Source organism: Drosophila sechellia, chromosome 2L (genome assembly GCF_004382195.2).
Source record: "Drosophila sechellia strain sech25 chromosome 2L, ASM438219v1, whole genome shotgun sequence".
Lineage (NCBI taxonomy): Eukaryota > Metazoa > Arthropoda > Insecta > Diptera > Drosophilidae > Drosophila > Drosophila sechellia.
The window spans coordinates 8,413,845-8,429,718 of NC_045949.1; the positions used below are offsets into that span (position 1 = coordinate 8,413,845).

The 15,874-nt window shown below is 38.1% G+C and overlaps 1 protein-coding gene and 1 long non-coding RNA gene across 3 annotated transcripts in view; one reads left to right on the forward strand and one right to left on the reverse strand.

The window, feature by feature from the left end:
• The window catches only part of LOC6611722 (semaphorin-1A), a 115,363-nt gene that overhangs the window by 37,118 nt on the left and 62,371 nt on the right, over positions 1-15,874 (forward strand). The gene's annotated exons all lie outside the window — the stretch shown is intronic.
• Positions 9,682-10,285, reverse strand: LOC116800479. Its single transcript, XR_004361425.1, has 2 exons — positions 10,179-10,285; positions 9,682-9,994 (listed from the first exon to the last, which is right to left on the reverse strand). It is a non-coding gene; the product is annotated as an uncharacterized LOC116800479 (long non-coding RNA).

A 15,874-nucleotide genomic window follows, 5' to 3' on the forward strand; every position in this document is an offset into this window, starting at 1 on the left:
TATGGATATGGATACACATATGGATACACACAGTCAAGTGGAATGAAGCAAAAAGGTTCAACGGAAAATGACAGTTTTCTTAAGCTCATTTGTTGGCAACAACTGCCAATGACTTTTGTGCGAAAAAGATACGGATAAAAATGTATCTCTATTCGTAACGCCCATCGGATGCAACAGTTGCAGTTCAACACACATGCGGCGATTATAAAAGAAGTCTCGTCTTTGTGCCCCAGCACCAATTCCAATTGAGAAGTCGAGGAAAATTTTTCTATATTTGTCTTTGCCCGTTTGTCTGTGCTGAATTCGACACAGTTTCGTTAAGTAATTGAATTCATTTGTATCTTCAGTAACCATCATCGACTTCTGCTCAAGTTTAAATGAAATGCCAAATGTCGATTGAACTCTCTTGCACAGAAAATTGGTTACTGTTCTGGGTTAGATTTCAGTTGCTGCTAAATTGAAATTGAAATCGATACACTTGATGGGAAAATGGAACAACTTGGAATAACATGAAGAAAATGTAGAGACAGCTTGTTGAATTTATTAGAGTGAAGGGGGTAACTGAAAACGTATTTAAAAAGCGACCAAAATGTAAGAGATCGAACAAATATCTAAAAGGATTAGCGGTTGCCTGAGCTTTATACTAATCAAAAGTTAAAAAATAATAACGTTTTTAGTTATAAAAGAAAAAACCAAAAAACTTTGTGTAATAATGACAACCAAAGCCGCAAAGTGCAATATAAATTTGTTGAATTGTAATCCGTTGGTAAATGACATTAAACAGCAATTCTGATAATAAATAATCCATTTAAATTATATTGATACTTATGGCTGTTAATCGGAATTCCATGTGTTTGAATTTTGCCTGCCAAAGTAATTATTTCCATAACGTTTGACCAGCCATTTATAATAAAACAATTTGACTGAAGAGATTCGCTTAAATTTGAAATTATTTCAATCAGGATCTTCAACACTTTTCCTACACCCCGCGCAACCACTGCCAACAAAATGTATTTCCCCAACAATTATTTTCCCATTATGGTGATTGCACCTCCTGACCGACGCTCGAAAAATTAACGTGAAAACAAAGACCAAAAAATTAAATATGCCAAACCATCAAATTAGTGTTAGCCGCAAAGGATTTTCAAAACTATTCAAACACGGTCCACCCTTTCGCCCCTCAAACAGAAAAACCAAAAAACCAAAAAAACAAAAAAAAAAAAGAGAAAAAGAAAATACAAGTGGGAAAATGGGAAAACCCTGAAAAAAGAGAACATGCCATAGAAAAGACTAATTACACTCCACTAAAAACTTTAACGAATGGTCGCCGGTAATCTTGACGAGGGTACGAGATTCTGGCCCGGGGATTTGGGATTCGGGATTTGGGAGGTGGACCCAACTCCACCCGGCCAACCGCTGTGCTATAAACGAAGAAATATTTGAGTGTAAACACAGCTTGCATCCAGTGTGCAAAGTGTTTTCAGGGGCGTTGCATGCCACACACGCAACAGCCGCATCCCCGAGATACATTTGTATCTTTTCAGCTCTGCTAGCCGGGGCGCATCCATAGCACCATATCACCACACCGAATGTAAATGTCTGTCTGTCTGGATCTTGCGTTGGTTTGAGGCGCCACCGCCTGCAAATGCATTCGACGTGAACGTGTAGAAAGTAAGCTGCAGTTGCTGGTGACAAAATCGCGCCTTGCTACGTGATCTGGCTTGGCTATATCCACACCGTACCTCTTAAACTTTCCTCCGATAATATATACATACACATGTATGGTCGTGGACTGACAGGGAAAACTATTTGTCACGACATTTCTTCGGCGACAGGATTAAGTTCTCCCCAATCCATCCGCCGCCTTTCTCCGGACTTTTGTTGCAGATTTCCCCCCAGACGAAGTGGAAAAATGCTGGCAATAAAAGTGACAAAACGGCGGAGCTGCTCAGCTCAATGCACCTGTTTTGGAAATCCTTTTCGAAAATAGCTCTTCAAATTTCCAATTAGCGAGATATTCATTACAAATTAGTTTATAAAACTTGTATACAATCCAATAGTGTTATCTATAAATACGAAATTAAAGATCAGTCCTATTTATAAAAGTCTCTGCAACAACCTGCGTTTATTTTAGGTAAAACGCTAAAAAATGTGCACAAAAAGAAATGCATTTATTTCAGGTTTCTGAACCTGCGGCCTAAAAAACAATTGCCTTAAAAAACTAAAGTTTACTAACATAATTTTGTAAATTCATTTTTAGTATAATTACTGCTGCTTATAGTAAGAATAGTAATCAAAGGAAATGAGTGCTGTTTTTCTTGAAAAAAAAAAGAAACAACTTCTTTACGAAGTCCGGAGTGTGCCGTACTGATATGTAGAACACGCCCCATTGGTGCCACGCCCACTGTCCTCGGGGCAAGCTGAATGGAAAGGAACTAAAGTAAGAGAAATAGAAACATGTGTCTACTTTCGCATCGGCGCCAAAAGGAAACTTCACACAAGTGAGACAAGCCAGCATGCATTAAAAATCCACGCTTCCGGCTGAAGTGTACCCCCCGAAAAGGCAACAACCAACATGCATGCATCCATCCCCCCTTCCAAATAAAAAACAATATATAAAAAAACACCCCCATGCAGGGTTTCGATAAAAAGATACACCAAGCACACATAAATAAGGGAAGAGCCAAATCTAGGGAATGGCAAATGCATTTGGAGTGTTTGCGGCAAATGCCAAAAAGAAATACTTATTACTTAGTAACAAAAAGAAAGCACAGCTGCTGCAAACGACAGTCTCGACTACAGGATACTCTCTTGTTAAGTATTGTTTTGTTGAAACAAATTGTAGATATACTATACTTTATCACTTTTGATATAAAATTTTACTTTCATGAATCAACTTATTTTAGATAATTATTTTAGATACTTGCCAAATTTGTGGTTATCTATTAAAGTAATTTAATATGCGAGCTACACGTTTACCGAACATATATACCCTTCGAATCCGATTTTAATAGGTGTACAAACAAAAAGGGAAGGAAGCTTTATTTTGTTTTGCTGAGTTGCATTTTTGTTTAGCCAGAGGATGGAGCACGCAGCGATATGTATACATATATCATGACCGATTTAGCAGAGCGAAGTTGTCCCTTTTTCTGCATTTTTTTTTTGTTTTAAAATTTAATATCGCTGCAGGGCATTTTTCATGTTCGGTTGGGTGTGACAGTCGTGCTTGGGGGGCTTTCGGCTGTTTGCAATGTTTTGTAATCCGCTTCCACAATAATGAAAGAACAAATTGAAAAAAACTCATTTTAAAACCTGTGCATTGCTGAAATTCCGCCACATTTGTTTGATGCAAATCTATCCATCCGAACTATGCATGAATGGTTGGATGATTTGGCGGCTTTCCCTTGAGCACAGCTTTCATTCAATCCAGTTGAAAACTTTAAAGCAGTCGAAACTTTTCACTACGATTCGCCCACAGCCCTAGTCAGATCCTGATCCCTTTGGTCTGCTGTACAGTGAGTTCGCCTGGAACAATAAATCTTGTGCAGCGAATCAATAAAACTTGCTAATTTTCCGCTCCAATTAGCTGAGTATATACTACGCTCTCAACAAATCTCGGCAAATGGCGAGGGATAAAGGAAATAAGTTTGCACAATGGCGAAACAACTTCGAGCGGAGGAGAAAATAGCGCAACTGGAAATAAGGATTCTATTCTTTTTTTTTTATTTTTATCATCTCTCTTATCTACTCTACAAAAAACAAATACTGAACAAGGAAAGGGACATCTTATTTGTCAAAATATTTAAAACATCTTTAACATCTGTCAGTTGATAATAAGCAAGCTTTGCACCAACTAGATTTCAAATTCTATCAAGTGCATAGATAGCAAATATATGCTTTGCTCTTGAAAATAAATTATTTTAGGCCTTTCACTACTACAACTGGAATATCAAAATTGTCTTTTAGGATTTACCAACCCAAATGAAATTTCCAAACTATCATATATACATAGAAATTTCGGTGGCCCGAAATCCCCACCAAACAGCAACTTATAAACAAGATAGCAAATTTAATTTAAAGATCAATCGCAATTCTGTTGAACGAGTGGAACAATATTTATCCAACCAGATATCGCCTGTTTGTTGCAGCACTGCAACCATTTGGTGGTGCACCACCACAGAAATAGCAGCAACTTTATGGCTGATTTGTAGCATGCAGCAAGCATAATTCAATGTTCTATGGATGGATGTGGCATGGAGTCGTGATGGCGGGCAGGAGACAAAAGCCTTCATTGCTCGGATATTCCAACACCTTCGACAATGTCGCTGTCAAAGGGGGGCTGGGAGTTACGAGCTGTGTATGGGGGGGCGTGGCAGGGCAGGCGCCGCCTGCTTGCAACTGCAATCTGTCTGGCCTGCCAATCTGCCCCGTGCCGCCATTCAGTATCCAGGTCTGCCAACCCTCTTTCTGCAAGGATTCAGCACATGGAGATTACCATGGGGCCAGGAGTCAGTGGCACATCTCGTCCGTCCCTCCTTCTCGAATGCAACGGCAATCGGTTGCACCTTTGAAGCGTGTCTGTGTTGCGTTGCACCACCAACAGCGTCAACAAAAACAAATTTGCATAGTCAGCTGCATTTCAATTAGAGATGGTAAACGAATAAAATGCCTAAGCGATATATTTGCCAAAATCATTACATGGGGGATTACCTCAATATTAGCACATATAAAGCTTATTCCTAATAAATGAGGTTTGCATTGACAACAGTTGTATGATATCATACAATATATGAGTAAAGTATCGTTTAATTTAAAAATTATTCATCCCAAACTTATAGTCCCGTTTTTAGCACTCTGCGCGATACAAATGAATATGCATTGCTTTTCTATTTTTGTAAGCAGATGATCTGCCCTCCCCGAATGTTTCACTGTTGCATTTGGGTGTTTCTTTTTTTCCCCTTTTGCGCTTGGCAACACTGCAATTTGTTCTGCATACCGTGCCACCAGATTTTCCACCCCTTGTGGCACTCCCCTTTCGCTTTGACTGTTCCTTCAACTTCACCTTGTGTTGCATTTGCGTTTTGTCATTGCCATTATAATTGATAGCAATATAATTTTGTACCGTCGCTGTAGCCGTCGCAGTCTATCTCGTTCTGTATCTGGATCTGTATATGTATCTGTCTCTGTCTTCCTCCTGGATTTTATGTAAATTTTTCGTGCAAATTGCTTTTAATGCATTTTGAATGCAATTTGTGTTTTGTATGCTGGAACCGGAGTGGTGCACACAAAAACTCGTAATTGAAACTGAAAGATTTTAATTTAATTTGAGTTTCTGTTTCTCTTATCGCAGTCTGACTCTGTTATTGTGTTTGCCTTTCGAGGGGCGGGTGCGGGTTCCGTATTCCGTTTTCCGTATTTTGTATTCCAGAATTCCGGATTCGGGATTCCGGATTCCCATCTCCCAACTTCGAGTTCTGTGTATTTTTAGCACTCTGTTTGCCAGCATCATCCAGAAACCCATGCGGGATGCTACTTCCTTCTGCCTGTCTGCATCTGGCTGCCTGCATTTGGATGGAGCTTTCGTTGAATTGATTTAGATAAAATCACCGTGTGTCTGGGTCGTGTGTGTTATACATTTTTGTTGATTGCGTAACGCCCTGGCGAATGCAGCTTCATTATGCCGCCCTAAATGCGCCACCGATTGGCGGCATGTGAATGAATGGTGTGCCGCCGGCTCATCATGGATACATTGAGGTGTTCTGTGGCTTTGTCACCTACTCCTCCCCGAAGATTTTGAGGTTGACATCAAACGAGCATGTAAGTGTGTTGCGCCTGGGATCGAGATTTATGGGATGCACTCCATGAGGCATATAAATCTCAATCTGGCACTGCAAATTGGGCGGTCTGGGGGCGATGTGGTGGTGGGCGATAAGACTTTAATGAGATTTTGGGGGCTTTATTTCGTCTAGGTGTCAAGTAATTAGAAGATATTATTATTAATTTATTAATTATGATACTAGAAGGTCATATACCAAATAACGAACATTTAAGGAACTTTTAAAAAACTCCCACCCTTGTGCTTCTTTTTTTGTATTGACAAGTCAATAGAATAATGAGAATGTTTAAATCCGCTTAAACTTTTACGTAACTTCGCTGTCTAAAATTTCTGACCTCTGCTTATAATGTGAGAAAAGAAAATAAATTTTTTTTACGAAATAATAGGTAATCAAATTATATCCTCCCTTCTTTCGTTTTCAAGCAAAACAGGGTTTTGTAAAATTCTTGAACAAATGCTGTTAATGAAATTAATTTTTGGACTGAAATCAAAAACTTTTACTAGCCAATCGAGGAACTTTTTGTTGAATGGCTACCAAATAGTGGGTTTCGACCCCTCACAAAAAGGTTCCATTAAGCTATGAATGTGATTTTTTAATCCCGCCCATACAAACCCACATAAGTGGTAATATATGGGCAGCCAGCAGCGACCTTTTATAACCTTCAAATGAACTGTCACTTTTGGGCCATATATTTCTCAGCCAAATAACAATTTAATTATGAACATACTCCTCAGGCCTACACCTTCGAACGCCACTCTTATTTTGGCTCCCTCTCCAGAACTCAAGGACAAATTATAGCCATAAAGCCTGTGCGGCCAGGAGCTGCAGAGCCTTTTGGCCTGTGGGATAAGCCGGGAAGCTCATTAATGTCACATTCATGGCAACTCCGGAAAGAGCATAAAATGAGCAAAAATTCTATCAGAGTATCCCCTGAGCTGGGACCAAACTCCATTTAAATTGAGTGCACACAACAATTTGTTGGGTCTCTGTGTGTGTGTGTGTCTGAGTGTGTGTTTAAGCCAGTTTTGTGGGCCTGTAAGGCAATTAACGTGGGACCCCAGAGTGCTGCAGTGAAATAATCAAAATTAGCCAAAAAAGCCACCATCGTTTTGGGTATTCTGGGCTGCAATTAATTTTCGGGAATATCTTTGCTTTTCGCCCAATGCCGTACTAAACGATTATTTTTATATAATAGTGTGGTGCGATTAATTGTGGGTGGAAAACGTATTCAGCTCAGTAGCTTTGGTTTATATTCATGCTTAAATAGCGGACGGATTACACGGAAATTAAATCTTATTTACTTACGAATATATATTAGATTCACTAGTTCTTTAGAAAAATAATTTTTTATTTATTTTTCTTACTTATTTAAATCACAATAGATAGCAATATGATTTAACTTCATATTTACCAAAATCAATTTATTTTTGTTTGATGCTCACCAATTTCGTAGGTGTGTGCACTCAATATAATGCCAGATTTCCTGCTAAAAGCTCTAAGCTGCCTTTGAAGTCTGGTCATTGCGGGCTACGTGTTCCTCTGGATGAATTTATGTTTACCAGTCGCTCTAATTAAATTTAATATGCATATTGCCAAGGCATTTGAAGTGGCCAGACACCGGCTCTAAGTTCAAAGGGGAGAGAGAAAGAGACGACTAGATGTTAGGCGAGAGAGAAAGGGCCATGGCTTGCGGTTGGCCTGCCTGTATATGGATAATAAATTTGATTAGTAGGATTTACGGGCCGGGCCAACGTTCAAATGCCGCTTGGTGCAGTAAATTTTATGCTAAACAGCAGTGGAAAAAGGTTGAAAGGGGCGGGTTGGTCAAAAGTAGGGTTGCGATGTGGTTTTCTCGAGTTATCCTTGCTCTTGTTTGTTTTGTCGTTTTTGGTGTTTTTTGTCTTCAACGTTGAACGACTTGTTACAATAAAATTTTTATAGCATACTCTGGGGGGCCTTCCCATATACATACTCTACATTATACAATAAGGAGTCCCCTCCGCATACTGAAATCCATAAGCAAGTCTTCCTTTGAGTGGTTCAAAGAGCTATCCCCATCCACTTTACACTGGCTGCCAAAAAGTATGCAACACATCAGAGAACCCATCATTAACGTCATTATCGGGCCATGGAGTTGCACGGAAACCAGAAGAAAAATCACCAAAATGATGCCAAGGCCCAGGGACCGAGATTATGCAATAAAGCACACCGACAACCTCCACACACCCACACACACACACACTCCATTGGCAGTGAAGTTGAGATGGCCAAGCTATATCCCCCGATTCCGCTCACCTCCTCGCACTTCGCAGACCTGCGCCTTTCTGCGGCTTTCAGCCACACAGCATGCTGCCATTTTGCTGGCTGTCGAAAACTCAATATGAAATGCAGTCAACGCCCTAACTTCTGACACTCCCACAACCGCACAATGCACTGAGAAAAAGTTGCATAAGCAAGTTAATAATAACCATTAAAAGTCAAAAGATTAAAAAGATTCATTTTTACTTTCTATCCCTTTAAAAATGAAGTGTGTTTACCACAACTTAAACTACATATTAGATAATGCTTCTTTGGCGCATAAAGTAGGAATTCATTGATATAATCGCAAATGTATATTTATTTTTATCAGTGCACGTCGGCTCGTCAGTTAAATTATGCGCATTGGGCTTCCTTGGGTACTGAAATTATTTCGCTCTCTAGCTCATGTTGGCTGATGATGATTCCCCCCATCATCAGGACTTCCTTTGTGAGTCTGTTTGTGGCAAAAGTGAAAAGAAATTTTTGTGTGCTTGCCAAAAGACCAAAAACGAGGGCCAAAAAATGCATTTTGATTATTGGCGCTCTTGGGACATAAATCTGCATTCACAATTGCCGACTGAATCAATTTGAACTGAGTGCAAAACTCTCAAATTTTAAAGAAGACCAAATGTGGGTGATATTTTTTGATATTGTCATTCCACTAATAAATCATTTCATTTCTTTCTTTCAGGTAAGCCTCACGAAATATCGAAATGCTGTATTTTAAACGTAAGTATGTATATGTGTTCGGGATAATATTTGTGAGTAAACTTTCCCTATTAAGTTTTAAATATTTCCATACATTTTCTATACCAGTATGTTTTCCACTTTAAATTTGTTTTTGTTTAAGAATATTTGGTTACCATCCACACTAGATTCAAAAGTTAAGCTTTCATCAACGCAAAAATAATAAAAAAAATAATACATTTTGTTTTTTCGCTTTAAACTGCCTTATTTGAATGCCCAAATTATCTGAACATCATCGAATTACAATTTTCGATGACGACGAAATTAAAACCAATAAGATTATACGCAACGTAGAGTTTTTAATGAGAATATTATATTCATCATTATCAATTTTCGAAAAGTATTCAATAATGTGCGGCGAAAGGTAAACCAAAACTTTTATGAGCGCCATATTTTCAGTGCTGGAAAAATGCTAATAAATCAATGCAAATGCCAAACGCGGCCAGCAATGGCAGTGAAAATAGGTGTTCTCAGTGGCGCATTAACTTAGCAGTTATGTGCATATTAAGTGAACATTATGTTCCTTAATCCAGACAATAAAGGGCCGATCAACAACGCGCCAACAGCAAATGAAATAATTTATGCCACAATTTTACATCAAATCAATTAACTGCATTACCAGCATCGCGTTTCGAACCAAATCAGCCAACCATTTGTGCCCTGAATATGAATGCGGTAATCCCAAAACGATTTCAGGCCATAATGAAATGAGATGATAATGCCTAACGACATGTGTTCGATTGACTGCATAATCGTACACGGAATTGGGTCAGCGAGATTAAATTAAAAGTTGTAGAGATTAGTGCGTGAGTTTTTATTTCAAGTAGTCCAACCGACAATTAATAAGATATTCGTAGATGCTCTGTTGATCAATATATCCATTTGCAAAACATTTCCACTTTAAAGCAAAATTTATTAATTGTTTCAAATCGAATTAAAACATGTGAACTTGTTTTATAACATTTTTATGACGTCTTACGTTGTGTATTATGTTTTACATTAAAGACTTATATTAGTTTGGGATTCCAAGTGCCGTTTAAGATATATTTATTGTATAGTAGGTCCTTGTTTTTTCTTGTTTAACATTTTTGATCTCCATCGAAAAGCGCGGACTAGAAAAAACGATAAAATGAAAACAAAGGTTAGCACTTGGTATGTTGTATTTTTTTCTACTTTTAAATTATAATCAATTTCAATAATCACTTTGTTTCGAAGTCGAATCACTGCATAATACATTTAACGAATCAATAGTCTGATTTTAGCTTTAAAAGCTTTAATGTATTATTTTTTTTTTACCATTCTTGAGGTCCGCCCTCCGGTTCAATAACGATTGATAGTAGAAGAATAAAAAGTAATTTTAAAAAGTTGATTGTAAAGAGTTTCATGTTGAACTCCTTTGGTTGCTGGACACTTTTGAACTGAGCACAATTTGAGTTGGATATACAATATATACCATTCGATAAGCACCAATTATTTCTATATAAATGCCGCTGAGAATCTACACTTCATCTACCCCTTATCAACTGCAGCCGGAAACACTGGGTTACACAACCTATTGACATTATTTTTCCCTTGGCTAAGGCGGTAAATAACTGTGAGTCACTACACTATTATTATCGCACTATATTGAAGTCCCTAAAGATCAACGGGAATGCTTGAGAATTACTTGAACTGCGTGGAATTTCATTATAGTTTTCCTAATTATCAAAGAGTCACACTTCAATTCCATTTTATTCATATTTCAATGTTTTGTGAAATTTCGACATAGCTCTCATGAAATATATTGATAAAGAGTTCAAGGTGTATGGAATTTGATTGAAGTTTCAATTCTACATTTTGTGGCATTTTAGCGTTTCTGCTTATATTTTTGCTCCTCAGCTTGTACCCAATATATTTTTTATTTCAATCTTAATCCAGCTTTGCACAAAACTTCGGACAATCAATTGTTAAAAATGCAACGACCACATTAATGCAAAACTTAAATTGCATTACCAACTTCGAAATCAACTAGGGAATAATATTATTTTCCATCTATACACAACGTTTTTCAATTTGTTTATTTCTTTTCTACTTTCATTTTGCATAACAGCTCAGAGAAACTCGCAACGCTCCGCGAAAAGTGCAAAACAGCATTTTCGTTGAATATTCTTATTCTTCTCATTATTATACTCCTTTCGGTTCAAGTGCTAAGGTGATTGCTTCCTTTTTTTTTTTTGAGTTATGTAAATCAGTTTTTAAATATTTAAACAATATTTTACAAACAAAAGTGCCTATGCTAATATATAGTTTTACTTCTGATAATAAAATTGCTTTAATGTGAACTTATGTACTGCATTTTGGATAATAGGCACCTTAAGTGCAAATGACTTTAATTATTTTCCAGGTCGTCCTTTCTATATGACTTTAGAGTCCATTAGCAGTAGTCTATGAATTTGAGTTGAGCAGGCTTTAAGTTTGCGATTGAAAAATGCGACCGAAAATGATAAATGCAGCCATCAAATTGATGGAGCGATCTAAAACGTTTCTTAGAATTTATGTGCGTGCATATAGGCATGTGTGTACGAGTACGAGTATATGCGAAACGCTGTTAGAGCTGTTTAATCAAATTACGGACCGGGCAGCCCCAGACAATAAAGTTAATTAATTTACTGTGCATGGACTTGGTCTTGGTTGTCGTTCGGCTCCGGCAGGAGCTTTGACAGATGCACTGGATGAGGTCCTGTCAGGGATTCCGGAGGCGAGGTGGGCTGCCAGTAAATTAAATTTAATGGAAACTGTTTGACGGCCGACGGACCGACAAAGTGCAGTTAATAATTTTGGGCGCAGCCTTAACGAGAGATTGTTTAAATGCCTCGCCATCTGCTTGAGGACATGCCAAGTATGCAAATCACGAACGAAATTCGATTATAAAATATTAATCTATTAATTTGTATTCCGCCCACTCAATGCAAGGAAGGCCAGTGTCATTCATAAATCAAAGCCAAAACTGTTAATGTACAATTGTGATAAGGGGCCAGCTCAAACATTTACTCGACACTTCACATTGTGTGCAATCAAAGGCCATTTTCTAATGTGGATTATTCCTGCCGCAATTTATGCTAATTTAGTTGTAACCTTTCTTGAACCCAGAATCCATACACAGACATATGCGCAGTAAATGGGACTCCATCCATTAGTGGGTTACTAACGGTACCCGGCCGCCATTTTGTGTAATAACGGCAAATCAATGTCCTGACATGTGAAAAATGTCTGCCAAAACGGGGTTCCATTGTTGTATGTCTATTATAATATTGGCGTATTATTTTATGCATGCAACTGTGTCCATGGGCCACACACTCACACCCATGCAAGCACACACACACACACACACACAGGCAGCACACACAAGCTCCTTGTGATTGTGTCTGCATTTTCGTAATCAAGCTCATGATAAATCGTTTGCGCAAAATTTATTGAGTTTTTGCATGACACCAGCGAAACGACAGCAGCTGCAGCCTGGAACACAAAACCCATAATAAGAGTGATGCCAAAGAAGTGCTTTGGGTGTCTATCTGCATTTATCCATTTAATTTTGCCAATGTTTGGCCACCATGAGCATTAGGCTATGATTTTCCATACTGAGTATTGGGAAAACTAATAATACTGATTTTACGTACTCTCTTGATTTGCAGACTACATTTAGTCATTACTAAGTTGAATTTTTGAGAATGCAGATCCAAGCACAAATTTAACCGCCTGACAATTTGCAAAGAACAAAAGATAAAAATCAATTTACGATTCTATTTTATACATTCGGATGTAAATTGCCGAATTGAATATTCTTAGTCCATGTTCTGCATACATATGTGTGCGTAAATTGTTTTTACTATTTTTCGGAATTTCTCGACTTGCGTGCAACGAATCGAATGGTGGCCATTCTTATCATGTTTGTCCAGCTGCTGCAGCAATTGCTTTCTACAAAAAATGAGCCGAAAATGTCTTTGTGAACATTGCTCATGGAATTTCATACATATAAATCGAAATCTACATGTGTAGCTTCCACAGCAGGCGAAGGAAATAGGAAAAGAAGTATCCCTGCAGCCTGCACTTGCATATTTAATTCAGCCTCCTGCAAAAATGATTGATGACCAAAACGATTCCATTGGAGTTTTCTTATTTTTATTCCATAAATGAGTTAGCCATTTTACCATATTCACAAATAGGCAATCAAGTATCTTGGTTTGCCTATACATCTTTCATATTTTTATGTCTCGTTTCCATTAAATAGTATTATGTATAATTATTATTTAAAATATATGCTAAAGTGATTGGAATTTGAAGGATTTCTGCTTTCTGCCTTTTACTACTTATTGCTATTCTATTCTAGTTTTCCTTTTCCTTTCTTAAAGTGCCTGCATAATTTTTAGTTATTGTTACTATTATCCAACAACATACGAGATCAGATTTGCACTAAATTAGGCCGTAGTCATTACGGATAAGTTTCGCACTATGATGCACTCAAAAACTATCATATAAAACATCAAAACCAAATGGCAGATGGACACTAGAGTGGTTGTATGTTACTCGTCTTTGGAACATGTCGTCAATAAGGGTAAAATTATGAGTGACTGACTACCCTTGACTTACTTGGGTGTTAGTCGGTTGCTTTGCTCTTGTGTAGTCAAAAATTATTTTGTGAAATATGGCACAGAAAATGGGAATGACAAATGTGCCGAGTGAAGTGGCCTGCTCTGTCCGTTTCTGGTCCTGTGGTCAATGCATGCAGTGCATGGGCCCGAATGAAAACTATTAGCCTGACATGCTGGGCGGCCCGAGCGGGGAAAACAACATCATTGTGCAGTTGTTAGGTGACTCACAGCCGGAGAAGCGTCAGGAACCAGAGAACTCCGTGTCCAGTGGCCACTGTCCATCTGACGGCAGAGAACAAGTTTTTGGCTTTGCACTCGAATAAACCGCAACCCCTGACCATGGGTCAGCAACTGATGCCAGTCCACCCTGCAAAAGGTACACTGAAAAAAATTTATTAGAACTTAAACTTAAAACATTCATTACTATATTGTTTTAGTCAAATATGTATGGTTGCTGTTAAAGTTACAAAATATCTTTTACAACTTTAAAAACAAATAGAAAAAATCGTCATGCAGCTGTGGTACTTCAGCTCGGACCTTTCCTTATAGAAACTGAAAAACTATGTAGTGTTTTTTAGTTATATTATAACTTATTTTTCTCTGTGCATCCGATTTTGCAAACTAGCCAGCTTTGTCTGTTCGCCATGTTCATGTCGCTAATGTCGCGCTCCAACCGAACATCGTTGAAAAAAACTGCAAAGTTTTGTTGGGAATTATAACGTAAAAAAGGGTTATCACTGAAATGCCCCCTGGTTTTTTACCACCTAATCAGTTTTAGATTTTATAGGGCTTAGCATACTTTCGGGGGCGATTGAAATGGTTTGTGGGGGAGGAAGCTGCAAGACAAATGGGCAATAAATTTGAATTAAGTGCTGCTTTTTATTTGCTGCTGATTTACCATGGCTAATGTTATTGCTGTGGCCATAACCTTTTTACGACTTTCACTTGATGTGCAGTTACATAAGCGTTCCTGCGAATTTTGATCCGATTTACCATTATGTTTATTTACTGCCTGGCATGGCAATGAAAACTACAATGACGATATGGTGCGCAGAATGCTTGTAATTCAAAACTATTCTATGGTTCAGACGGGCTCCAACTAGAGCAGCAGCTTAAACAATTTCAAATTCTTTGATTGCCCGTCATCACAATTCCATTTTTATGCTTATTTGTATGGCTACACAAAATAGAAAGTCACATCATATGAAAAGCATAGCACGAAATCCAAACGAAATGGCGACAAAAAATATCAAAAATAAAAATGGCAACCAAAAAATAAGCAAATGCAGACCCAAAAAAATGGGGGGAATACAAAATATTTGTTGGCCTTATTAAAATTCCATGCAAATTCGTTTATGGTGACTACTGTGGGCGTAATCCCCACCACCCACTTTTTTCACTGTGTGTGTGTGTTTTGTGACAACAATTGTTTCGACTGTGCAGCCAAAGAATGGAGGAAAATAAGTGAAAACCTAACGAAAAGTTATTTCATATGCGCCAGACAAAACAGTCGAGCAACAACCCCACCAAAAAAAGGACCAGTCGAGCCAAGGACTTTTTCCAAAGCAGGACATAGGTGGCTTGATGCACTTGAAATAATGTGTACTGACAATGATTAGAAAATTTATATATATTTTTAAAATACCCATTTTCTTACTGATAATCAAAACATTTGGGGATAATGATATAAAAATGTGTGTTTCAAGTCTTGGTATTTTTCAATCAAAATCTTCTGTTTTTTTTATTTCTCTCAGTGCAGAGGGTGGCTTATGGCAACGTTTGTGTGTGTGGAAGCGCGCGTGTTAAGCATATTTAGTTCATTTATTTCAAATTAGATTCTTTTTTGGAGCGACAACAAAGGAATTGCCACCAAGGATGGCGTGGGTTGGATGGCTTGCAAGGCGGCATGTGGGCGGTGGGTGGTTGGGTGGTGAGGAGCCAAAAAACCCACGCCAAGGACGAGTGTCAGCATTGATAAGAAGGACAACTGCCACTGATGGCTGCTCATTTCGGGGGATTTTGCATACATTTTCAAATTATTCAGCATTTATTTTTCCTCTTTTCTGCACATTTGTTAAGAATTCTATTACGCATATATGTATGTACGATATAATTTTTCCATTTGCTGATTAAAGTGGCCATAACAGGGCTGTTTTCACTGTACTTGTTGATGTGTGTGTGTGTGGGGGTGTGCGTGTTTTTGTGGGTTGCGTTTAAAAAAGGGTTCAAATAACAATAACTGAAAGTGCGCTTAAATTTTGTGAATTGTTTGATGTGCGCTTGGGTTACCAGCTTTCCCTTTTTTCCTGTTCTGTTTGTTTGGCCATGTTTGAATGCCTCATCAAGTTAGTTGTCTCTGGATGT